The sequence below is a fragment of the Mya arenaria genome, chromosome 11 (assembly GCF_026914265.1).
Source record: "Mya arenaria isolate MELC-2E11 chromosome 11, ASM2691426v1".
NCBI classification, from domain to species: Eukaryota; Metazoa; Mollusca; class Bivalvia; order Myida; family Myidae; genus Mya; species Mya arenaria.
In genome coordinates this window covers 18529669-18554760 of record NC_069132.1, presented here as the reverse complement: position 1 = coordinate 18554760, position 25092 = coordinate 18529669, and the positions used below count along the sequence as shown (strand labels likewise).

At 34.3% G+C, this 25092-nt stretch overlaps 1 pseudogene; it reads right to left on the bottom strand.

Annotated features, from left to right (window-relative positions):
- LOC128208382 (histone-lysine N-methyltransferase SETMAR-like) overlaps positions 1-23313 on the bottom strand; it is a 29099-nt pseudogene extending 5786 nt beyond the window's left edge.
- Positions 23314-25092: the final 1779 nt, after the last annotated feature.

Here is a 25092-nt window from a genome sequence, read left to right as displayed (position 1 = left end):
GACCCAAAGAAATCCATCGTTTCTTCAACACCTGTACATATATATATATACGTAAAATAGGGACTAGCATTATTTAATCGGTCTCGTGAATCTTCATATTCACTTGAAATATTTTTCCACTGAATCCTCATACATTAATCATAGTTTGATTCATTTATATAATGCTATTTAAACTATTAATATAACTTTTTATCTTGTATTGCTTACAGAAAGCAACCTTTTGAAGCAGTGGACATTGCCATTTGAAATTATTGACGCAGTATTTTATATCTACCGAATGCCATTTCGTTTCACGGGAGAATTACATTCGCGCCGTATTTAAAACAAATAAGGATATGGCATACTTTATTTACCAAGATTTATTTCAGTCGTAATCATGACATGATGGGAAAAACATTTGCAAACGTAATTATAAGATTTGTTCAAAAAATAAAAAGACTTGCACAGTGAAATGTTTTCTTTATTTCCATGTCTCCTGGCAGTAGTGTTGTGAAGATTATTCAATCACTAAAATATAACCAGAACACACATGAGACAAGTTAATGAAAGGGAGCTTTAGGGAAAGTTTCGTTACTATCGACACTGTTGTTCAATAGGTCATACATATTCTTTATAGTGCAATGAAAATTACAGAGCAAACTTTTAACAAAGATTCTGTTTTTAAAAACAATGTAAAGGTTTAACAGACATTGAAAGACAGGCCAAACGTGTATACAAATATTTTTATATTGAAGGTCAGCCTTAGAAGGGTCAGCAATGCAGACGCTCAATGAGATTCAAGCTGGTTTGTGTGTTACACATAGTACACATCCTCACACTTGTTCCATACATTTTGAATAAATACAACGGTTGGTATGATGACTCTGCACTTTGTCATGTTCCATTTAAAATCTTTGCATAGAAAGAATACTTTTTTAATGTTCAGCAGCGGTGATCACGTGGCATTAAAATAGTATCCATCCAGTGTGACGGTATGTAATTTTGTTCTTTTCATCTCCATTAATATTGACAATTAAATTTCCAGAGATCGACCATGATCCTGCGCCGAACCTTTCCTGTAATTTAGCACCTTCATTATGCTGACAATTCTGTGGTTTACTCAGATTGTGTGTCACAAGCTTTGAAATTTGCTGCGGACTGTGCATGCTGTTGAAATGTGATGATAATTTCATCAATTATGAAATGTTCTATTTATATGATGATGACAAATATGTATATTAACGACCTAAACTTTTGAATGTATTCCGTATTCTAGCAGTGTCAGGGTTGTCGAGTTTATTATTTGTATGTATTTAACACACCGTATATTAGTAATCACATGTCATTAAAACGATCCTAGTATGTTTTAGTTGCGATGGATCTTGTTCCAATAACATGTTTTTTCACTATGTACATAAAATGAAAAATACACTACTCTAGCATTGTTTAAACTTAATTGATGCATTTTAGGCACGCACATACCATAGACAAACACTTTTTTATTTCTCTTGACAATCAATGCAATGGCTATTAGAGCTTTATAAAGCAGTATGGACCAAGACAACAAGACCAACAAAATATACAACTCCATGACAACGGCAAAGCTCACGAGCTTATTTTCGGTGTCGAATATCTAATTGTTTTTCAAAAACTAACTCATATAACATGGTCATTATAGTCAGATTCTTCGTTTGTAGTTTAACTAATGATGAGCTAATTTAAATACTATAATTTCTAGACAACGCGGAATATTTGCTACAATTACGATTGTGGGCTGTGTTGTCTTCAATAACAATTTGCTCGCGTTTATCTTCTATCAAAATTGGTGTTTGTCCTTGTATAGTAAGACAGATATCCACAGACACAGGCAGTGTGAGTATGCATTATTCATACATCAATATAACATGGAAATCAAGTCAAGTCAACCTGCACAAAGTCAAGTCGATCACTGCTATGGAGTTCAATATCCATTACCAGAAAAACACACACCTGGGTAATCGGTTTTGAAGTGTTGCCATGCATTATGGAGTTAGCTTTTTCAATTCATTTCCTACAGATCAATACTGCAAAAGTGAGTAAATTATTCATGCATTTCATTTTGCTACAATGCTGTAATTGTACCTGTGAGGCAGATACTGACGCTATTATGATAGCGTAAGTTCGTTATTTTGTTCATAGTTCGCATTTCGGGCGTCAAACATCACATACATCCATAATATCAATACTAAGGGTAACTTAACCTGGCATTAATACGATTGAAAATACATGGCAACGACAAGCAGTCAAACATACAAAAAAACGTTAAGAGGAACTATGCAACCGCTAAAATGACACTAAACGAGATAAACACACGTACAAACACCACAAACAGCCCTCACGCATCAACATTTCTTTACCAATAAATGCTGTTTTCGCCGCCTGGAACACCAGTCTTCTGGGGGTTCAAACTAGTGTATTTGTCCATAACCTAACACTTATATCCGCATCCGCGTCTACGTATGCTAGATTGTTGAAGAGAAAGAGTTACTGTGGCACATTATGCCAAATTATAAGACAATTTAACGACCTCGCGCCTTGCGACGGCAACATTTTGCAACACGTAGAGACTGATGAAATTTCTTTCACACACACACACATTTTCACAAAGCCAGACTGTAAAAAATATTATTGCTTAAACTAAAATATTTAAAAGAGTTCGCGTAACTATAGTCATTTGAATAAGTTTAGCTTTAAATTAATGTAACAGGTAATATGTCCTCAAAGAATGTATAGGATATCGGTAAGATTATTAAAAAATGGCAACAACAGTGAAAGACAAGTAGTCAAAACAGGTAACCAAGTGCCTGTTGAAAAGCAAACATCATGAACAATTATAAACTCAGCGTATACACAAAGCGCCACACGACAACAAACAATACCTAATATCAACATATCAGAACAGAACAAAACATAATTTTATTTGACGTATACCTACAGGGTATATAGTCATAGAACATAAGTACATTTATATAACGTGAATTAAACATGTCACATAGTACAGATTCGATGCATGCAATACCTGTAGATATGAATAACTTGTCATACGTGAAAATATATGCATATTATTCAATGTGAGGATGAGCTGATATAAACTTACCACTATGTGTAATGGAAGTTCAATGATTAAGGGTTCTTTTATATATATGGAGTATTTATGTACAGTAGTTCTGTTCTTTTGGCCTGTCTATGGTTTAACGCCAATTTTGGATGTTTATAATCACCCCGTCGTCCTTGATATTATTTAAATGTTTTCATTATTCGCCGATTTCCACATCGCTTGAAACTGTTTATTTGGACGTCTGTGATCCGAATATTGCCGGAGATGTGATTAGCGGTCACGCGATGCGGAGCCGACTCTGGTAACTGGGTGATGGACAGGACCATTACCTCTGCTTCCGGGAACATGTTTACTTATATAGATCCTTTGGTGATCACGTGACTAGCTTAGATCCGGCTTGTAATTGGTGTAGTGGAGCAAACTGTCATTGATCGTCATTTTTATCATTTACTATTCGTAACACGACTTTCCCCAAAAAGATGTGTCTATAAGTCTCTTAAGTCGGTAAATGTGAAGAAATATAGTTTACTGGCCTACGACCTTGTTCATTATCTATGGACCAAACTAATACTTAAAAATGTAATGCGGAGTATTTCGTATTTGTTGATAAATACGCCTATGTGTATAGTCTTTCTTCTGTTATTTTTAAGGCAATAAACTTACCATAATAAAACCCGTATAGACTGCCACTGTCAAACGTCTTTGAGACTCTTTTTAGCTGGTGGGCTTGATTTTTGTTTTAATTTGAACTAAAAGGATGCCCGGCACTTGTCTGTATTATTGCATTTATAACGTGCTTTTACATGATTCCTTTTAGAAACATCAAAGAAGGTCGCAAAGTATATTTCAGTTATGATATTTGATAACGTAAAAATAATAAGAAAGTAGTGTGCGTTTTTTTTTGAAGCCATGATGCTTACTCTTCTAAAATTCAAATATCATTTGAATATCGAAACGAATATGTTTCAATTAATTTAACATATATTTTTTTCAATGTTTTACGAGTAGTATGTGCTATCAATACTGTAACTTAGGCGACCAATTTTATTCTAATTGTAGTTGCGGCTGTCTATAAAATTGAGGAAAAATAAGCGAGTTCAATGTTTGTCGAACACGTTATTTCTCGCCTGGGAAAATAACATGATTTATCTCTCGCGTCAGATATGGCGCCAATACGGCGCCTTCCTTGAGTAAATATCGTAACCTTGCTTCCGTGAACCTAATGGGGAAATAGGCAAAAGTCACTCTGAGGTAAATCGCAATTAAATATAAAAATACATTTTAATATTTAAATATTTTTAAAATAAGTGGTTAAAATCAGTTTGCATAATCGAATATCTGCCGCTTAAAATAAAGCCAATTGTATAGACGTGGACAAGTCCTAACCAGCGGTTATCTTTTGGTTATCTCCCTGGTTTGGTCAAGTTATCCGAAAACCGATTGTATAAAAATTAAATTATCCTAACCAGCGCGTGATTCGGCTGACTTTTAGACAAAATTTAACCGACCTCTGGGAGTATGGTTAATTGACTTATCCAAAACAAAGATGGCGGACCAGACATAAACAAAGCTCGATTCCCAACTTATTTCGACGATTTTACAGACACATGGACTCTGCCTAAATAGAAAACAAATGTTATAACATCGATATCCATGATAGTCATGAATTTAGAGGTAAGACAAAATCAATTTCTTATTTGTGACCCAATGTTCGCATGAAACTTATCCACGGAACCTTGAAACAGTACAGTGACAACAAGCTGCATTTTAAGAACGATATTTACCTTGTTATTGTGTGCATATTATTCCATAATCTTACACAAGTCACGACTCTGGGCCGAGACCAACAATTGCTTGTAGGTCTCGCCCTTACTGTGTATAGACATACCCTCGCTTTAAACATATTTTGTTTCTTTTGCACATATTTACAATCAAAGTAAACCGTGTGTAAACATTGAGAAAAGTTGACAGCAATGACGTCATTTTCAAGGAATCTTACCCATTCTAAAGTCTATTTCTACAGCTTTCTCTTAATACACCCTAGTAGAGGCACCCAGGAGGATAATTGCTACTGTTCAGTTGTATGTAATTATATTATTGAAAACACATAAAGAGGTGTGTGTGTGTGTGTGTGTGTGCGTGCGTGCGTGCGTGCGTGCGTGCGTGCGTGGTGCGTGCGTGCGTGCGTGCGTGCGTGCGTGCGTGCGTGTGTGTACGTGCGTGCGTGTTAGTGTGTGTGTGTGTGTGTGTGTGTGTGTGTGTGTGTGTGTGCGTGCGTGCGTGCGTGCGTGCGTGCGTGCGTGCGTGCGTGCGTGCGTGCGTGCGTGTACGTGCGTGCGTGTTAGTGTGTGTGTGTGTACGTGTGTGTGTGTGTGTGTGTGTGTGTGTGTGTGTGTGTATGCGTGCGTGCGTGCGTGCGTGCGTGCGTGCGTGCGTGCGTGCGTGCGTGCGTGCGTGCGTGATATAAATGAGTACCAGTATATGTAAGCATAATTGTGATTTGAGACCTTAACTGTATCCTTCAATTAACATGTCATAGATAAAAAGATAGATACATTATTTATCTCATATTGTATATAATAAATTTATGTTTCAGTTGAGTGGTTTTACCAGCCAAAGTCGGAAGAACCAGTCTTGAGTAGTTCTACACAAGTGTGCTACATAAGGGAATGGAACCGACACCAGATCTAATACATCAAGGACAGTGAGGTAATACATGGCATTATCAGGTTATGTATAAAGTTTGTTAACAAAATTTTATTGTGAAATTGAAAACATATTTCAAAACATTTAGCAGTATACTCAGTACAGTCATTTGAATAAAATAATATATATGTATATTTATATAATTGGCTTCTTCATAATTCAACCTCCATTAATGCCATAACATGAACATAAATATCATATAATAAAGTGAGAGAAATACTGAATAGGGATTATTAAGAATGCCCATCCTACCACATGTTTTGGGCAGGATGTTGAATATCTGTTTTTCTGTCAGTCTGTCTCCCTGATGTCAAATTGTCTTGAATACTCCTCTTAAGGGAACTGGGAACATTTTAATATAGTTTTACAGGAACATTTATACATTTTATATTTCTGCTTTATTGCTTATTAAGTAGTTTTGAATTGAAAATTTGAGTACTATAGACCCCAAATTGCATTCTGTTCAGTTGCATTTAATTATGTTTTGAAAGTCCAGCTCTTGTCACTTATAAAGGTTATTTTTCATGTTGTTTTAAATGGGCTTTCCCTTCATTGGCAATACTATCATTCATCTACCTTTTAAATATGTTCAAATGCCAAAACGCACATACATGATTGCTAAGATTTAAAATATTCATTTTACTCTTCTTCAGATTGTAGCCACTGGATGACCAAGTTTATCTGACAGACTCCTGTTTTAGAAAACTCCACAAAGTGGAACTTAAAATTTCATGAGAGGAATAGGAAACGTTTCAAATTGCTGCTCCCAGCGGGCTTAATTGTCAACGTCCTATCTTGTATTGACAGGGTTAAATAATAAATGTTTATTGTTAATTATTATATTTTTCATCAGATTTGTTTTCTTAGATCTTTTTTGCAATTCATATTATCATACTAATGGGTTATACCAACAGTGTAATATAAAAGAAATTATAAATATCACTTTTCATGTTGAAACATTGTTTAGTTTGATTATTATTTTTAATTGGAATGTACCAAAAATGTCATTTTATATTTTATTTTTCACTATTAATTGTTTTCTTTGTAAACTATTCATTTGACAGTTAATTGCTGGATTGTAAAATAAACAATTGTATTTTACATTTTCTGATATAAACACAGGACTGCCTTAACTGTTAAAAAAGCTTAAATAAAAAACAATTTGTCTAAATGATGAATGGTTTTTTTAAAAAAAAATCTTATAACAAATATGATAAAATAGATACATTATTGCCAGAGTGTGGTTTGTTGCCTTGCTGTTATTGTTATTTTAATAAATTTGCATGTCTCTTCAGCACTTATATTAAAGATTTGATAATCTTAAATACATGTGTATGTTGTTACACACTGACTTTGAATTTATTTACATAGTTTAATGATAGTAAAGACAAGAAGTTATATTCCATGTATGTTGATTTTGTGGTCCTGGTAAGTGGAATTGGAATGACGCAATGGTTTAACTAAGGCCATATAGAGAATAAATTAAGTATATTAAATACAATATCATGCTGAGAGGGTTAAATTGTAAACTAATAATTTCTCTGTATTGATACTGATACCAAAAGTCACCTATAGTATAACTGAGTTTAAATTTGAATAATAATACTCGTATACTATAACAATCAAAGGTACTATTTTGAATAACATATAAATTAAAACTAAACGTTTTAATGTCAACATGTAAAAAACATAATAATTATATTAAATAAGTATCAATAGCAATGGCCCCACATAAAACTCATTTATTTTTTCAAGGACAAAGTTGAAACTGACTATACATTCCTTTGATGGCATCTTCCACAAAACACACGCTTGAATGGACGAAGCCATTTCATTTTAATGAAAGTGATACTTTTTTTTCGGGTAAGCACATACAATTTATTGGCAGCTTGTATTCACTTAAAACTTGTTACGGTATATTGAAGAAGATTATATGAATGATGTTTGCAGGAATATGCATTTTCAGTTGCTGCAATATCAACCATATTGTGCTAAGTAAAAGTTCAACACCCCTGTTTCTGGAATGAGCAAATCCCTTCAGATGTTGCATGTGTAATATTTGTAAAACTATTTTTGACAGAAGGAGCGTATACATTGTTGACAGTTTTTTCAGGTGTTTGGTATTTATCATTTTAATATGCTGGGCAGATTTAATGAAATTTGTCATTAAATCTGCTGATGCACAGAATTCTATACAGTAAAGAGGAAATATGCACATGAAACAGGTAAGTGCGATTTTATTATTAAATTACTGTACCGTGATGATGAAATATTAGATATTCATTTGTCATTTACATTTTTAAAGGTTCACCATAAGCCCAATATGTTGTTGCATATTAAAATAATAGGTAAATATTTACGCTACTGTGGTGTTAAACGCGGTTATGGATTTATTCGGTATTTTTTTCATCAAAATTCAAAGACCTTTACGTAATGTCGTGGTAAATGCCGAAAAAGTCAACGATGATAACAGAAAAATGCGGTAAACACGCACTGACCGGAACCATGTTTATCAATGCATTGTGGGTATTTTCATGAAGTTTTGGTTAGGTTAAAGTTGTCCAAGTTGGTTAACTTAGCCGTCGCATTTCCTGCCTTTATACAAACGGATAAACGGTTTGGATAAAATGGCCAACTTGGTTAAAGTTCACCGCTGGACAACTTTAACCAGCGGTTAAATCTAACCAACTTTTATACAATTGGCTGCTGTACTACAAAGACAAATCAAGCAACCAAATAATAACGATTGATTGTTTTACAGGCAATTTATACAATGAAAATAAAAAAGGGAAACTGCAAGGACAAGACAATTAGATAATGAGTTCATTTTAAAAGTCTATTGGCACAGAGGGATCAACAATTAAAGGGAAACTACAACTAATATCTATGTGAAAAACTACAGAAACAAGCGCAGTAGACCCGTTTATGGCACACGGTAAACGCCAAACACAAAGAACACAAAAACAAACAATCACAAACCAGAAACATGGAACAAAGCACTAAACTCCGTAAACAACACAGTACATATATATTATATACAAAAACTGGGTGTGTATCAGTCTTGAAACTGTTTGTAAACCCAGTTTAGAGCCAAATGGCAAAACGAGTTAAGATATTACAGAAACAAAACAAGAGATACACATCAGCAACATTTATACAATTTGAAGTATTGTCATCTTTTGACTTACTTGTAAAGGTCATGGAAGAAAACGGTTAACTTTGGCGTTTAGCTGGCAAACGAAATGTCAACCATACTATTGTCCCTACTTTAATAAATTAGAGCAAAATGTCATATGCAGAAGCGCAATGATGTAGTTCCTACATTGAGATTTTGCATGGATTATACGTTTGGCTATGATGTTATGCTTGGCGACTTTACTCAATTATAGTATGCCATGACTTTAATTCGAAGCTGACCTTCTGTGCCACCTAATTCCACTTAAAAGAAGGAGAAACCTAAGCAATGGATTAATTAACTGTCGCTTGTCAACCTTTAAAACGATGACAGACATTCAGGCGTGATAAAATATATCTTGCAAATCAAATAAGACGTTAAAGCATTTTCACAGCCACATTTCCTTGAATCAATTTGATTTAAGCGACACAGCGGCGTATAACATCCCCTACAACGGATATTAGAAATACTGATGAGGTTGATAATACATTAGCTGCAAAAGTATAGGGAAACAATTCATATTGAAAGGCACAAACCGTACAGATTTCTATCTTTATTTTGTACGGATGTCAACATTGATTAGGTATCTATGTATATCAATAAAACTTGACAAAGTCTCGAAATTATATAAAAACGCAATGAAACAAGATATAATATCGAACGGGCAAATAAAACTCACCGACTGGGAATCTTTCAATCTTTAGTGTCTTTGTAAAAAAATAAAAAGCAACACTTTGCAAGGAGATTTTTCTATAGGTATTTCGTAAACCTGATGAAAGTCGTGTTAAAGCTCAGATGATATAAGGCAATGTCCTGAAGCTTGACAGCGACACTGAGCATGTTTGTATAATAACGTGTGAGGCGTACGTATTTAACATTGTCCATCGTTCACTTTCACAAACTCCGTAGAAAGGCAAATGTTGAGGATGATAACAAATAACGTTGAAAGACTTATGCCTTTTAACATATAAGGCCTTAGCCGAAAAAAGAGAGAGCCAACAACCCGCACCCGCACCATTGTTCAAGATTTGGAGATAATGGTTGATGGAAAATCATGTATACACTTGTTGTTTTAATCTCACGATGTAATGGGCCCTAGTCTTGGGAGTCTTAACATGATTAAAACAAAAACGTTTGAATACTCGGCTTGTCTCTGATTTTCCATTGTATTTTCGTTCAGAAAATAGTTATATATTCCCTATGAATGAAAAAATGCTATATTACATTGAAATTCGTTTTACCCATTAAAAACCATTATGTTGCCATTGAAGTTGGTTGATATATCGTTTTTATTACCAGAAGCTTTGTGGCAGATTTTTTGGAGTTGCAAAATACGGTTCATTGGTCAAGGTTTAAGCGAGAATAATCTCAGTGAATATATATATGGAAAACTACATAACATTTCCAGTAGTCGAAAGTTTAAGCATAAACCACGTTCAATGGCTTACACCTCTTGATAAATATTCAGACTGGTTTTAATATTTTAGGCCATTATTTAAAAAAGCACAAGCATTTTGGTTTATTGTTATAAAAATGAAACATTGAAAACAATGGAACCATATTTGAAACTTGAATCAAACTATTTGCTCAATGTAAAAGCCATGCAGCTCTTTGTTGCTTGTCAAAAAAACATTTGCTAAATCACCACTGTACATAATTATTTTAACAGTAATACATCAACATGGAAGCGACAATTGACGACGGATATTTAGGATATAATGCCTGTATGAAAGCAAATGACTAGATGGAGACTAGACAAGAAACGATTCATGTTAGTGAATGGCTGAAGAGATCTACAATAATACAATGAAAACTACAGCGACAAGACTAGTTGGAAAAGATCAACCATGTTTAGAGGCACAAATTAAGGGCCGGAAAGACTCTAAACGAGCGACACAAACGGACAAACATCAAAAACAGAGTATACACGTATTAAAATAGCTATATCAATACGTGATTGGATAAACGCATTAGGACTTTCAGTGAAACACGAGTTCACAAAACTAGATTGACGTTTACCTATAAAATCACGGATAAGTTTACAGTCACCAGACAATTCCGTTGCTCGTTGGCCACTGGATATCTTACTTTTACTCATTGTTTTGCTGGTGAACTTTTGCCTGTTATTTCCATCGATGATACTCGTGTGATTGGAAGGTTAAATGGACTGTTTGATAACTTTTGACACATTGACTAGTCTTCCTATTTATTAAATATCGCTGGAAGATCATTTCTTAATAATGCATGACAAACATGCGGGCACGAAAATTAAAAGAACTCAGTTAATAAGCACACGGTACAAGACATGATACCAAACAAGGGACACACAATGCAACAACACACAAGGGTAATAAAATATCGTTATCAATAACCAAATTTATAAAATCGACTTATCAAGTATAGTGTGTCATAATATAGTGGACAATAATTAAGTACAAGGATCCATACTTCGAATAGTTTAGCCTTGTGTGATACGGTGTTTTTTTTTATTTTGTGAGGAAAATATATTCCGAAAACTATGTTTTTTAAAAATCAAGATATTACATATAATTTAATGCTGAATATATTACCACGATTAAATTGTGCGTGTTTTAATCAAAATCCACAAATTTAATCAATCAAGCAAATATCAGGGATGAACTCATACACCCCATATCTGAACAGAATATGTTTTTAGCAATTCTATGTTGGTCAAAAACCATTTCACGAGCAAAACATGTGCGAAATAAGACTGCAATTGTTGCCTGGTATAACTTAATATGCTTGTTTATTTTAAGTACTGCTATCTAGATTCCTTCATTATATTTTCGCTCTACGTCGAGAGTATAAAAAGTCTGTATCATACTTTGATATTGTCATTCATTTATTTTAATATATCCACTACAATGTTGATTTGAACACAATGTAATAAAATAAATAACTAAAATAGAAATAGTTAGTTTATGTATTGGTAACATTAAAACAGTACATATACGTATGTAATGGATGTAAGTCGAACACAAGATTATTGGTTTATTTACGATGGTTTCACGAAGATATGAAATGAAAATAATCAGCTAACGTAATGCATGCGAAAACGACCATTGAATGCATCTTGCATATAACAAAAACAAAACTTGCATAACACAAATTTATAACAGTCTTGACGCCGAACGTGGTACCATATGTAAGTCGAATTTTCTACTCCAAGCTCAAATTCTGACAGCGGTACATTATAGCCGACATCAAATACAAATCGGTGAAAACTAGCAAAACCGTTCTTTATCACATCACCATCGTACTTTTCACCGATAACTGCATGTTTTGATATCCCGTTAGATCTTTTATAGTTAAACATTTTTAGGAAAGCGCAAGAATAACTTGTTATCAGTTGCTGCCACAATATAAATGTTATCAAAAACCTCTTTAAAATACTTCCTAGAGAGCCTCCGCTGAGAAGCTGTGATAAGGGCTTTCGCTCTCTTAAAACTTTTAAATGAGCCATCACAAAGGTTGCACGGACGCCAATTTTGCATTCATTGTACTCGTTAGCGTTTAGCTGTTAGATATAATGGACGCCATTACGAATTTGAACATTTGACATGACAAATGGCCGGTGCTCAGATGTCAGTATCCTTCTGTCGTCAATAGCTTCAAAGGAGGTAACACATGTATATAAATCGAGGTTACAAACATAAATTATGACATATAATTGTTCGACTAGTAACGTAGCAATGGTCGTGCGTAGTATTGCTTTATGGGCAAAGTTAAACAGGTATACGGCTATAGCTATCTACGAGTCTTGTAAATGTAGAATAACTTTGGACTTTAGTCGTATAATTTTGTATTACAAACGTCAGCTACTGTCTCATGAACATATGTTCAATAGAAAAGGATAAGCGCTTTTAATTAGCAAAATATCTCACTATAATATATTAAGTCGTTTTAAGCAGGTAAATCTATACAAAACATTTGCGTGGGTATATTTAAAAAAGTGCATACATCGATAGCATTTAGTATGTTATTGAGACACGCATGTATTAATCTCTTACGAAACGTGAAAGCTATTTCAGCTCTACCGCACGTAATTACGTTACTCTCACAAGAAGTCAGTATCCTCCATAAACTGATATCAGCATGATAACCGTCTAAAACAGTTCGTTATCAGGTTTAAGATTGTGCGCTGGGATGTCAATATTGTGGTCGTCAAGCAAGAATCAGACCGACAAGGCATGATATCGCAGACATTCAATGAAAACATTTTCAGCTGTGAAGTAGCCATCAACAAAGCAAATTAGAAGCATAAAATATTACAAAATTACTGCTTTTTTAAAATGCATGATTGATATGTAGCGTTTGTAGTGCCTGCCACCTTCTTGGCGATAATTATCAGCGTCATCGTAACGCTTGCAGTTATCGTCGGCGTATACATGCTTGTCATAGTTATCGTACCTCTTGTCGTGACTATCGTGATTGTAATCGTCACAAGTCATGTTTTTGACCGGGAATCTGCAAAAATTTACGAGCTCTCTTATTATTTTCATGATTTGCATGATGCTGAACCCCAGATTGTTTTTCTGCCTCCAAATCGGATCGTGACGTTCAACGACTTGTAACCATGTTATGCGACCAACATCCATCATTTTCTACACATTCCATTCTATTTGAGGGCTTAAACTGCTGGATACCGATTAGCCGCGATACAATAGTGCATTGCTAGTTTCTTATTCCCTTTGGAGTTCATGAAATCAACAACATCATCGTATGGTACCGACGAGGTCAATATTGCCCAAATGGCATGCGATTTTACGGCGCTTACGCTGCGCAATTATCCCGGAATTGTCGTTTGCATATTTTGCAAACTGTTTGATATCCTGAGTCATCGTTCAATCTTACTATTTTGATCTCAAAATATCTTAGTAGTTATATTACATCAATTAGAAAGTGGAACATTAATAAGCTAAAGAAATATAACGAGGAAGCTGAACAGTTTCTTTTTTGTTGATTGCTTGGACACATTTGATGAACGCAAACACATTTAATAACGATCACAGAAGCGTACTTCCGTTTGATGGCAAATAGTTGAAAGCCTTTTAACAACAAACTCGACTTCTTGCAAAGAACATGTAACAGAAATCAGTCCAATAACAATGCTGTGCGTTATATCATTTGTTTCTTGTTGAGTAAATCAATTCTCTGTAATGCCGGATTATTTCGTTCAATCACACTGAATACGTTCGATTAATTCATTTTATTTGCATGTGCTTTTTATACTGATTTAATTGTAAATATTGATAACTGCAAGGATATTTATCAGTCTTTGTTTTCTTATCAAGGATAACATTCAGCTCCTTTATGAAAGCAATACTACTTTGTCCTAAATAAAAAATACCATTCTGACCTGCCATTTTCTGGCAAATTAATGGAAACTATTCATTGTATTGAAATTACACCGTTTTGCAACAGTGTAAATACCCTAGCATGTGTAATCCTTTATCGACGATTGCATTTTTAAAGCCCTGTTACCAAAGGTAAAGTGTGCCTGTCAATACTAGTATAAGTTAAGATCATTTCAAAATGTGTTGGACACAGAAACAGGGAACAAATAGATAGTCCCGATTGCGTTTTTTTTCTCGAACGTCTATTGTTAACTCGATGTTAACGACAGTCTCTGAGTAATAAAAGCCCTGCTTGAAAGTCATGTAAAAAGTATTGCTTACTTCTCAACATTGAGTGTTTGCGTGTATTTAATGTTTTTTCTATGACGTTTCTTGGAAGCTGGTGCCTTTTTGCGTAGTGTATACGACTTCCATGTCTTTAAGAGAACTGTGCCAAACATCAGACAATTTTCGATTACCATCCAACAATCAAAGACAGGAAGGCGTAATACATCTGTCTTAAAACAAAAATACGACGTTAAACATATTCACAGGAATTCATGTTCTGGAATCAATTCGATTTCAGAGATGTTACAGCGTATAAAGTATCGTCTAACGGATATTAGAAATATTGATGTTGTTGATGCCGGAAAATTGAAGGGAAACATGTCTTCTTCAAATGCAGATGGTTACAAACAAATCAAACTAACCGTACGGGTTTGTATTTCTTTTCCAAAGCCTATCGGTGTAAAAAGGGATATGTGTATGAAATGATTTTTAAAAGGACTGACTTTGCTCACCAGATATATGACGAAAATTACTAACACATTTCATGGTGATTCCGTTTTGGTTCGTGACACTTTCCGGCTTTGCCATGAATTCCTTATCATCCATCATATCAGCTAAATGCTCCGCAGTCACATTCGAATTTGTTTAATTACAATTCTTGTCGTTGTTGATATTCTTAATTCCATTTCTCGCTAAACCCTTCTTTACACGTCCCAGGCAAAGGTCCTTGCTATTATGCGAAAAAGCCTGTTTTTTATATCGCTCAATATATCATATTTAAATCTCCAAGCTTAGTTATATTTTTTTAATCAAAATGTCAGGAAAAATTGTAAAAGCTGCCCTTCATTTAACATTGCTCTTTCAACAGTTTGTTATACTCTTTTCTTGCTTCTCTATCAACAACAAATCTTGTCAAGCCGATAGCCATTTTCATTTTACAAAACATATGATTTTTTTGTGCATCTATTTTTATCTAGTATATTTTTCACTAAATCTGTTGCACGTTGATTGTTCTAAAACTAAAATACTAAGACGGAGCACAAGGTTGAAAATGCAGTTGTATGTAATTGCTTATGTTATACAGCCCAATACAATTTACAGGTACAGACATTTGTCACTTAATACACGGATGAGCTAAAATCACAATGTAAACATATATAATAAACGAATTTAAACCATTCTTTCTGGATGCAATAATGCAATAGGAACTGCAGGATAAGCCCTGAAGTAAAACAATCATGAATGATCCCTGTCAAGAGGAAGTTTTTAGGGAGCTGAAGGGACTGAACAAGAAACATAAAACGTAGTATTACTACAAACATACCACAAATACATCAACACATTGTTTACATACAATTATGGAGGTACTAACCGCTTTGGAATGGCAATGATTACGTGCTCTTGGTTGGACATACTACGTGACAATGTTTTTATTATTACGATGTAAGCTGTTTATTCCTTGTTCATGTTTAACAAGAGATTATCATTTTATACAATAAATGGGAAGCCATCAGAAAATTCCAAATATAATAAAATACTAGGGATGTAAACGAATGGCAAAATTGGTATTCAAATATTAGGTAATTCTTTCGATCGAATATTCGAATATTCGATTACCAAAATCAAATACTTTGGACTTTGCAGTAAACTATTGTTATCCTCTATAGTAATATCTTGTGCCCTTTTACCCTTCTTTGTCGTGTATAAAAATAATATTCCAAAAACCTGAAGATTAACCTGACTGTATTAAAGCACGGGTAATCTAGCGATTAATGAGCAGTAATTGCAGTAGCCTATGCAGGTCTCATGTACTGTTTCTTTTGTAAGCATGTCTCTGGCATTTCATGTAATTCCGTAACCACTTTTGTATTCATTTTTATAATTGCATATATGGTAAAGATTTGTTGCACAGTTTGATATAGAGTTCGTGCTTTTATGCGAAGCTCGATGGTAAAAATTGACATAGCGAGGACTTGCCTTTTAACCCCATCATTTAAAATGAAGTACCCTTTTATACTCTTCTGTTTCTAAATCAGCTTAATACATCGGATCACTGCTATGGCGTTCAATATCCATTACCAGAATGCACACACCTCATATTGATTTGTAGGGAATGAATTGAAAAAGTTAACTCCATTATGCATGGCAACACTTCAAAACCGATTACCTGCAAAGGTGAGTAAATAATTCATGTATTTCATTTTGCTAAAATGCTGTAATTGAACAAGTGTGGGAGATACTCACGCTATTATGATAGCGTAAGTTCTTTATTTTGTTCATAGTTCGATTTTCGCATGTCAAACATCACATACATCCACAATATCAATAATAAGGGTAACTTAACTTGGCATTTATACGATTGAAAATACAGGGCAACGCCCAGCAGTCAAAAATACAAAGCCCTATTTAGAGGAAATGTGTAACCACTAAAATGACACTGACCGAGATATATTTACACCTCAACTTCCGTTCCTTAAATGAACTGCCTTTCGGCAATTGCGTTCATCAATCGATGAACGCAACATCTTCGGATATGTTCGGATCGTAATTCATTGCATAACAATATACATGAAAACTATTGATCTTGTTATTGGTTGTATTGTGTCTGCAGGTCCTGTAAAATATAGATCAACATTTTTAAAAGTGTAAGTTTATTATATTTTAAATATATTGGTACCAGAATTGTTTTGATTTTACGTTTTAAGTGGTTGATCTTTTCCCGCGTTATTGTGACGTCATTTGAAAAAAATGTTTCCGGTTATAGTCGGGTCGTTCTATTTACAGAATGTGTAAGAACGGATTACTGAAAGGTTTTCTTAAATGAAATGAAGTATTTTTTTAACAATTCTTGAATGAAATAATGAACTATTGGTGTAAATATAAGGAATGAATCGCGGGGTTGATGTCATTATCGGGGATATGAACGCAATTGGGTCGGTCAAAGTACGCGTGGAGTCCTTTGGACTCCACACACATTGACCAACCCAATTGCGTTCATACCCCGATAATGACATCAACCCCGCAATTCATTCCTTAAATACACACGTACAAACACCACAAACAGTCCTCACCTATCAACATATCTTTACCGAAGCATGCTGTTTTCGCCGCCTGGAACACGAGACTTCTGGGGATTCAAACTAGTTTATTGGTCCATAACCTAACACTTGTAACCACATCCGTGTCTACGTATGCTAAATTGTGGAAGAGAAAGAGTTACTGTGACACATTATGTCAAATTATAAGACAACTTAACGACCTCGCGCCTTGCGAGGGCAACATATTGCAACACGTAGAGACTGATGAAATTTCTTCCACACACACATTTTCACAAAACCAGACTGTAAAAAATATTATTGCTTAAACTAAACCTTTTAGAAGAGTTTGCGTTGTTTTTAGTCCTTTTGAATAAGCTCCATTTAGCTTAAAATAAATGTAAGAGGTAATATGTCCTCAAAGAATGTGTAGGATAACGGTAAGATTATTAAAAATATGGCAACAACAGTGAAAGGCAAGTAGCCAAAACGTGTAACCAAGTGCCAATTGAAAAGCAAACATCAATAACAATCGTAAGCTCAGCGTATACACACAGCGCCACACGACAACAAGCAATACCCAATATCAACATATTAGAACGGAACAGAAAAAAAAAACATAATTTTATATGACGTATACCCACAGGGTACGTAGTCATAGAACATAAATACATTTATATAACGTGAATACAACATGTCACATAGTGCTGATTCGATGCATGCAGTACATATATGAAGATATGAACAACTTGTCACACGTGAAAATATATGCAAATTATTCAATGTGAGGATATGCTGATATAAACTAATCACTATGTGTAATGGAAGTTCAACTTTTAAGGGATCCTTTTATGTATATGGATTATTTTTATACAGTATTTTGTTGTCTGACCTTAGCATAATGCTATTTTTAAATGTTGGACTATCTGCCTTGGCATGGTAAAAACTCACTGGCTCAGGCTTAGGAGCAATATCAGACCAATATATTACGAATAAACTTTGTTTGGCCTGTTTATGGTTTAACGCCAATTTTGAATGTTTAAAATCACCCCGTCGTCCTTGATATTAAATGTTTTTATTACTCGCCGATTTCTACATCGCCCAAAACTGTTTATTTGGACGTGATCCGATGCCGGAGATGAGATTGGCAGTCACGCGATGCGGAGCCAACACTGGTAACTGGGAGATGGACAGGACCATTGCCTCTGCTTCCGGGAACATGTTTACTCATATAGATCCTTTGGTGATCACTTGACTAGCTTAGATCCGGCTTGTAATTGGTATAGTGGAGCCGACTGCCATTCATCGTCATTTTATCATTAACTATTCGTAACACTACTTTCCCCATAAAGATGTGTCTATAAGTCTCTTCAAGTCGGTAAATGTGAAGAAATATAGTTTACTAGCCTACGACCTTGTTCATTATCTATGGACCAAACGAATACTTCAAAGTGTTATGCGGAGTATTTCGTATTTGTAGATAAATACGCCTATGCGTAAAGTCTTTCTCCTGTTATTTTTGTTTTAATTTGAACGAACAGCGTCCGGCGTTTTTAACTTATCTGTAGTATTGCATATACAAGGTGCTTCTACATGATTCCTTTTAGAAACATCAAAGAAGGTCGCAAAGTCCACTTAAGTTATGACATTTGATAACTTAAAAATAATAAGAAAGTAGTGTGCGTTTTTTTCTGTACCCATGATGCATACTCTTCTAAAATTCAAATATCATTTGAATGTCTAAACGAATATGTTTCAATTAATTTTACATATATTTTTTTCAATGTTTTACGAGTAGTATGTGCTATTAATATTGTAACTTTGGCGACCAATTCTATTCTAAGTGTAGTTGCGGCTGTCTATAAAAATTGAGAAAAAATAAGTGGATTCAATGTTTGTCGAACACGTTATTTCTCGCCTGGGAAAATAACATGATTTATCTTTCACGTCAGATATGGCGCCAATGAGGCGCCTTCCTTGAGTAAATAGCGTAACCTTGCTTCCAATAACCTAATGAGGAAATAGGCAAAAAGTCTAAGGAAAATCGCAATGAAATATAAAAAGGGAAACTACAACTAATATATTTATATGTAAAAATACAGAAAATGCTCAGTAGACCCGTTTAATGGCACACTATAAACGTTAAAGACATATAACACAAAATCAAACAATCACAAACCAGAAACATGAAACAAAGCACTAAACTCCGTAAACAAAACAGTACATATATGTTATATAAGAAAATGGGTGTGTATCAGTCTTGAAACTGTCCGTAAACCTAGTTTAGAGCCAAATGGCAAAAACGCAAACGATTATGAAGTAATTACAGAAACAAAACATCCTGTTAGAAAACACATGGCTAAAACACAAACGCCGAATAAAATTATTACAAAAACAAAACAAGAGATACATATCAGCAACATTTATACAATTTGAATTATTGTCATCTTTTGATTTACCTGGAAAGGTCATGGAAGAAAACGGTTAACTTTGGCCTTTAGCTGCAGACGAAATGTCAAACTTACTATTGTCCCTACTTATATAAATTAGAGCAAAATGTCATATGCAGAACCGCAATGATGTAGTTCCTACAATGAGACTTGGAATGGATTATGCGTTTGGCTATGATGTTATGCTTGGCGACTGTATCCAATTATGGTATGCCATGACTTTAATTCGAAGCTGACCTACTGTGCCACCTAATTCCAATTATAAAAAGGAAAAACCTAAGCAATAAATAAATTGACTATCGCTTGTCAACCTCTAAAACGATGAAAGACATTAAGGCACAATAAAATGTATCTTGCAAATCAAATATGACGTTAAAGCATTTTCACAGCTATGCATTTCCTTGAATCAATTTGATTTAAGCGACACAGCGGCGTATAACATCGGATTTTAGAAATACTGATGAAGTTGATAATACATTAGCTGCAAATTAAAGGGAAACAATTCATGGTGAAAGGCACAAGCCGTACAGATTTCTATCTTTATTTTGAACGGATGTCAACATTGATTAGGTATCTATGTATGAACACAATGAAACAAGATATGATATCGAAAGGGCAAATAAAACTCGCCGACTGGGAATCTTTTAAACTTGAGTGTCTTTAGAAAAAAATATAAAAAGAAACACTTTGCAAGGAGATTTTTCTATAGATATTTCGTAAACCTGATGAAAGTCGTGTTAAAGTTCAGATGATATAAGGCAATGTCCTGAAGCTTGACTGCGACACTGAGCATGTTTGTATAATAACGTGTGTGACATACGTATTTAACATTGTCTATCGTTAACGTTCACAAACTCCATAGAAAGGCAAAGGTTGTTTAAAAACTTTAATTTTTATTGAGGATGATAACAAATAACGTGGACAGACTTATGCCTTTTAACATATAAGACCTTAACCGAAAAAATAGAAAGCCAACAACCCGCACCATTGTTTAAGATTTGGAGATATAGGTTGATGGAAAATCATGTAACTATACACTGGTTGTTTTAATCTCACGATGTAATTGGCCCTAGTCTTGGGAGTCTAAACATGATTAAAACAAAAATGTTTGAATACTCGGCTTGTCTCTGATTTTCCATTGTATTTTCGTTTAAAAAATAGTAATACATTCCCTTTCTATATGAATGAAATGAAAAAAATGCTATATTACATAGAAATTCCTTTTACCCATAAGCATTATGTTGCCATTGAAGTTGGTTGTTATATCGGTTCAATTACCAGAAGCTTTGTAGCAGATATGTTGGTGTTGGGAAATGCGTTCATTGTGTCAAGGTTGAAGCGAGAATAATCTCAGTGAATTTATATATGGAAAACTACATAACATGTCCAGTAGTTGAAAGTTTAAACATAAACCCCGTTCAATGGCTCAAACCTCTTGATAAATATTCAGACCGGTTTTATTATTTTAGGCCATTATTTAATTGGCATATCATCTGGGTTTTGTTAAGGGGACAACATATAGCAGAGAAATAATTATCCATTTATCCTTTATAACATAGTTATGTTCCTTTTTCTATACAAAACCAATCAAAATACATCATAAAGTTTAGAAATCGTCGAACTTCTTGAACGGTCCTTTTATTTGTGAAGTGGATATTTGTGGGATGTTTTGACGATCATAATATGCAGAATTGAGGGAAGTTCGTGAGTCAATCGCTATTTCAGTCTATCGATGACGCGAATTCGCTTTCTTATTGGCAAGCTGCTATTGTTTATGATAATAAACATGGATAATGCAACAATTTATGATCTTCGAAATGTCAAGCAACCAGTTTACTGAAGCAGCTGTCTAGATGGATTGGAATTCTCTGATTCGTGCTTATTCTCATGGTTCTTTAATGAAAATGAGAACCATGTTTCTGAATATGTACATGCTTCTTGAGCGTGAGTAAAGTTAGATAATTTAATGCATTTAAAAGACAGGTTTAACCAGTTGTTTTTGGTCACGCTATTTTAGCAACGCGAAAGTAGTTCCCAGATTACGCACGGTACTCGCATGATACGGAATCAGAAAACGACAGTATCATGATACGGCGTGCTGTATTTAACTGTTGGATATGGAAAAGGAAATGGATAGGCATATAATAAAAACTAATATGAGAATCTAATTTGTTATTTCATGTTTTAACATTTAATTGATTTTGTCTTCTTTCGTGGTTTGTAAATCTCTATTGCAAAATAGAAAAGCGTTACCCCGAAGAACTAAAAATAAGTGTTATGATCGAAATCGAACATGTTATTTGGTGTCTTCATACCTATTGATTTAGTTTCATTATATGGTCGGTTACAAGTAACAAAGTAAATCAAATTAGTAAAAGGTTTATGATTTTATTTATTAGATGATAAGTTTCGTCCATTGAGTCTGTACATATATACTTAAAAGAAAACATATAAAGTAAAGCTCACAATCACTGCAAATCAAGCAATATTAAGGCAACAAACAATAATTTTAAAAAAAGCATTTTGGTTTATTGTTACAAAAAAGAAATATTGAAAAAATGGAACCATATTTTTGATGACTTGAATCAAACTATTTGCTCAATGTAAAAGCCATGCAGCTCTTTGTTGCTTGCCAAGAAAAAAAACTCATTTGATAATTGTGTACATATATACAAATCACCACTGTACATAATTGATTTAACAGTAATACATCAACATGGGAGCGACAATTGACGACGGATATTTAGGATATAATGCCTGTATGAGAGCAAACGACAAGATGAGAGACTAGAGAAGAAACGCTTCATGTTAGTGAATGGCTGAAAAGATCTACAATAATACAATGAATACTACAGCGACAAGGCTAGTTGGAAAAGCTAATTATTTTCAAGTTTTGCATTATGCTGAACCCCAGATTTTTTTTCCGCCTCCAAATCGGATCGTGACATTCAACGACTTATAACCATGTCATGCGACCAACATCCATCATTTTCTACACATTCCATACTATTTGAAGGCACGCTTAACCTGCTGGATACCGATTAGCTGCCATAAAATAGTTCATTGCTAGTCGCTTTTACCTTTTGAAATTCATAAAATCAACAACATCATCGTATGTTTATGATGAGTCAACATTGACCAAATGGCATGCGGTTTTACGGCGCTTGCCCTGGGCAATGACCCTGGAGTTGTCGTCCTTTGCAAACTGTTTGATATCTTGAGGCATCGTTCAATCTTACTTTTTTGTTCTCACTAAAATCTTAGCAGTTATATTACATCAATTAGAAAGTGGAACATTAATAAGCCTAAGAAATATAACAAGGAAGCAGAAAAGTTTCTTTTTGTTGATTGCTTGGACACATTTGAAGAACGCAAACACATTCAATAACGATCACAAAGGCATACTACCGTTTGATTGCAAATTGTTAAAAGCCTTTTAAAAACAAACTCAACTTCTTGTCAAGAACACGCAAGAGAAATCAGTCCAGTAACACTGCTGTGCGTTAAATCATTTGTTTCTTGTTGCGTCTATCATTTCTCTGCAATGCCGGATTATTTCGTTCAATCACACTGAATACGTTCAATTAATTCATTTTCATGTGCTTTTTATACTGATTTAATTGTAAATATGGATCATTGCAATGATATTTATCAGTGCAATGATGGCTTTATTTTCTTATCAAGGATAACATTCAGCCCCTTAATGAAAGCAATACGACTTTGTCCTAAATAAACGATACTATTCTGACCTGCCCTTTTCTGTTAATTGTATTGAAATTACATCGTTTTACAACAGTGTAAATACCCTAGCATGTGTAATCCTATATCGACGATTGCATTTTTAAAGCCCTGTTACTAAAGGTAAGGTACGCCTGTCAATAATATTATGAGTTGAGATTATCTCAAAATGTGTTGAACACAGAAACAGGGAACAAATAGATAGGTCCAATCGCGTGTTTTTCTCGAACGTCTATTGTTAACTCCATGTTAACGACAGTCTCTGAGTAATAAAAGCCCTGCTTGAAAGTCATGTCAAGCTCGTAAAAGGTATTGCTTACTTCTCAACATTGAGTGTTTGCGTGTATTAAATGTTCTTTCTATGATGTTTTCTTGGACGGTGGTGCCCTATTGCGTAGTGTATACGACTTCCATGTCTTTAAGAGAACTGTGCCAAACATCAGACAATTTTTGATTACATCCAACAATCCAAGACAGGAAGGCGTAATACATCTGTCTTAAAACAAAAATACGACGTTAAACATATTCACAGGATTGCATGTTCATTTCAGAGATGTTACAGCGTATAAAATATCGTATAACGGATATTAGAAATATTGATGTTGTTGATGCCGGCTAATTGAAGAGAAACATGTCTTCTTCAAATGCAGATAGTTACAAACAAATCAAACTAACCGTACGGGTTTGTTTTTCTTTTTCTAACGCCTATGGGTGTTAAAAGGGATATGTGTATGATATGATTTTTACAAGGACTGACTTCGCTCACCTGATATATGACGAAAATTACTAACACATGTAAGCATGGTGATTCCGTTTTGGTTCGTGACACCTCCCGGCTTTGCCATGAATTCCTTATTATCCATCATGTCAGCTTAATGCTCCGCAATCACATTCCAATTCGTTTAATTACATCTCTTGTCGTTGTTGATGTTCTTAATTCCATTTGTCGCTAAACCCTTCTTTACACTCAATATATCATATTTGAACAATCTCCAACTTCGTTATATTTTTGTAATCAAAATGTCAGGAAAAATTGTAAATTCTGCCCTTCATTTAACATTGCTTTTTCAATAGTTTCTTACACTCTTTTCGTGCTTCTCTATCAATAAATCTTGTCAAGCCGATAGCCATTTTCGTTTTACAAAACATATGATTTTCTTATGCATCTATTTTTATCTTGTACATTTTTCACTAAATCTGTTGCACGTTGTTTGTTCTAAAACTCAAGACTAAAGTACTAAGACGGAGCACAAGGTTGAAAATGCAG